This window comes from Sinocyclocheilus grahami, unplaced genomic scaffold (genome assembly GCF_001515645.1).
Source record: "Sinocyclocheilus grahami isolate Dianchi unplaced genomic scaffold, SAMN03320097.WGS_v1.1 scaffold1838.1, whole genome shotgun sequence".
Lineage (NCBI taxonomy): Eukaryota > Metazoa > Chordata > Actinopteri > Cypriniformes > Cyprinidae > Sinocyclocheilus > Sinocyclocheilus grahami.
This window is the reverse complement of record NW_015507017.1, coordinates 103,789-107,140: the sequence shown is the minus strand read 5'-3', so window position 1 is coordinate 107,140 and position 3,352 is coordinate 103,789. Positions and strand designations below refer to the sequence as shown.

The 3,352-nt window shown below is 42.5% G+C and overlaps 1 protein-coding gene across 1 annotated transcript in view; it reads left to right on the top strand.

Annotated features, from left to right (window-relative positions):
• LOC107572951 (single-minded homolog 2-like) overlaps positions 1–3,352 on the top strand; it is a 20,217-nt gene that overhangs the window by 8,876 nt on the left and 7,989 nt on the right. The gene's annotated exons all lie outside the window — the stretch shown is intronic.

Here is a 3,352-nt window from a genome sequence, read left to right as displayed (position 1 = left end):
ACATTTACTAAATATCTTCATGGAACATGATCTTTACTTAATATCCTAATGATTTTTGGCATTAAAGAGAAATGTATAATTGTGACCCATACAATGTATTGTTGGCTATTGCTACAAATATCCCCCAGCGACTTAACACTGCTTTTGTGCTGCAGGGACACTTATATCATACGTAATAAAACATGGTTGTTTGCCAATCATACATTTTAGTATAGGATTTTGTTTTGCCTTTAAAAAGTATTTCTGGCAAATAAATATTCTGTAGCTAAGTGACATTTTACCAATATGGCATAAAATCTGTCTACATGTTGGGATGGGCGTTTTAATTGACCGTCTAATCACTTAAAAGTATTTAATTTGATCTAATTATGATAAATAGCCTACGCTACGGCTTCAGGATAATATTACGTCAGGTTGACAGATAAATACATTTGATTAACGTGTGATAAAAATATAAATAACTCCCGTTAAAGTGGCATTTACATTAGGTTTTAATTCTAAGGCAGTCCGCTTTGCGCATTCTTTGAACCATGAGTATGCTGAAGTCTAGCTTCTCTCGCTGTGTCTGTGATTTGTGGAGCTCGACTGAATGTGCTGTGTTTGTGTGAGGTCTCGGAGAGGCCTGGGGTCAGGCGGCACGGGTCAGTCCTCTGGACCTCATGGCCAAAGATCTGGGGTCTCACCTGCTGCAGGTGCGAGCCTTTAAGAACTACATGATATCTTGACGCTAATATCTTCAAACGCATCTGATGACTGTGCAATGAATGATACGAGCATGTGTTTAATGCACGTATGTTTTATGTATTCTGGTTTGTTTTTCAGACGCTGGACGGGTTTGTGTTCGTCGTCGCGTCTGACGGTAAAATCATGTACATCTCGGAAACAGCTTCGGTACACCTGGGTTTGTCACAGGTGAGAGTTTAACACGAAACCAGGGTCAGTTCGGGGCCACAGTGATAACACACATAACTGAGCCATGAAGGACACTATAACTTTATCTGGGGAATGTGAAGTGAATTCATTCACACTGTTGTTTGCTCAATATCGTCTCTGCTGAGAAGTTCAGACTTTGAGATATCCAGTTCTAGTCTATTCTTTCTGAAATCTGAAGAAAAACACTGAGGTTGTGCTTGTTTAATGTTTAGATTTTGTATCCGAGCATGTAAAGAGACACTTGTGTGTATCACACACACACAACCATTCAAAATGTGTTGTTTTTATTTCATTCATATTTTTTATGAAAACCATTGTAGAATTTTATTAATGTAAATACAATTCAAACTTTTTTTTTACAGTTTGAAATCATTTTAGTTTGAGATATTATGCAGTTACTTTAGTTTTAGGATCAGGGTTGTACTTTTTAGATGTGATGGTGATTTTTTCAGAGGTCTAAGAAAGCCCCGTGTTACACAAAAATAAAGCTCATTACTCTCCCTGATGTCCTTCCAAACCTGTATGAGCTTCTTTCTTCTGTGGAACACAAAAGATACTGCAACCAAACAACTGGTGCCCACTGACTTCCACTGTATACAGAAAAATAAACACTAGGTTTGGAACCACATGAGGGTGAGTCAATGATGACTTTTTGGGTGAATTATGCTTTTATGAAATCCTTCTGTGCTGATTCGGTCCTTTGGTAATATTCACACAGCTTCATAAAGTGTAGAAACGGCACCACAGTGTGTGTTCTCAGCATTCAGGCCTCTTGCACTTTACACTTTATACAAACTCAGACACATTCCTCCATCGGCTGAGAGACGAAGGCGTTCCCCTACCGTCCGGACAGAAGAGAGCAAACCGGATCTCACAGCACTCTCGACCCTTCAGAAACACACGCTTCATCTGTCAGTGAACAGAAGAATCAGAGATGCTGCTGGCCTTCAGGAACATCTGACACGGCCACACCAGACCAAAAGGAAAAAGTGCTACAGAAAGCATGAGCTGAATCTTTCAGAGGACTCTTTTCACACGCAGAAATAAACTATAGCGGAACAAACAACGTCTGTCATGGGAAACTGAATTTTTGCTCTTGCTTTTCCACGACTTCACAAAATAGAGATGGATTACAGCAGAGGAGTCAAAGATATGCTATTTTATGGAAATGAATGGTCAGCATGTAATCCCAGGGACTTGTTGGTTTCAGAGTTGAGGGATTTTAATGCAGTCACACATCAAGATAATAAAAACAACGACTGACATTACACATGCGCTTCTTACAGTCAGGAGATATTAGTGTCCAACATTTGTAACTAGTTGAGGAGCATTAAAAGAAGAATATGGTGTAGTTGTTGACAGTGACCTTGATTAAGGCCTGTGTGTAAATCCAGGATGCTCCTCTGTGTTCCTGAAGATCTCCACGGGTGAGTTCAGGGGACAACGCTGTGTTTATTGTCTAGTCAAAGCAGCAGCAGCCGCAAGAGACGACGCAGATGATGCTGTAGTGCGGGAACACCTGTGTGTGCTGACTACTGAGCATTCAAACGAGCTGGTTACTGCTGGACGAGCCCAGAGCCCAGAGCCCAGAGCCGCCTGACCTCCAGCGAAACGGCGTCGACAGGGATCTCATTATGCTCGGACTCTGACAGGCCGGTATTGTGCGCAAGTGTGCAGCAGGACTCCAGATATGAAGTGAAGCACACAGTATGGTCAGTAAAGTGCGCATTCCTGCACGGACGCGCCGCTGCGCTACAAAGAGCAGATTATCGCGCCGCGTCGCAGCTGCGCAGAAACTCATTTGTCGTTGAAGTGCTGTGGAGTGACCTTCTCTGTGTGCGATGTGCCCTGCTAATTTACACACAAAATGGATCAAAGTCCTGCACAGAATCCGCTTTTGTTTTCACATGCAAATCGTGTTTTTATACATGAACTCTCTGCAGCGGGAATCAGACTGTCTCTCTTTGAGATGGACACAGATCAGTTTCAGACAAACAGGAGCTTAGCTTCACACACACACACACACACACACACACTCAAACGTGTGAATACACACCCTGTTCACAATAGGCATTTTTGTGAGTTGATGTAATCTTCTTAAATGACACAGATTCTTACTCATCTTAATCTCAGCTGTTTTTCCCCCACTTTTCAGCCGTTTGACTGATTTCTCTCTAGGCCGCCTGACAATTATCTGCAAAAATGCAAAGCAAAGTGACTGAATGATGATTTAGAATCTGTTGTGTGTGTTGTAGGTGGAACTGACCGGTAACAGCATCTTTGAGTACATTCATCCATCAGACCACGACGAGATGAGCGCCGTGCTGAGCGCACACCAGCCTCTGCACCCACACTTCCTGCAGGGTACACACACACACACACACACACACACACACACACACACACACACACACACACA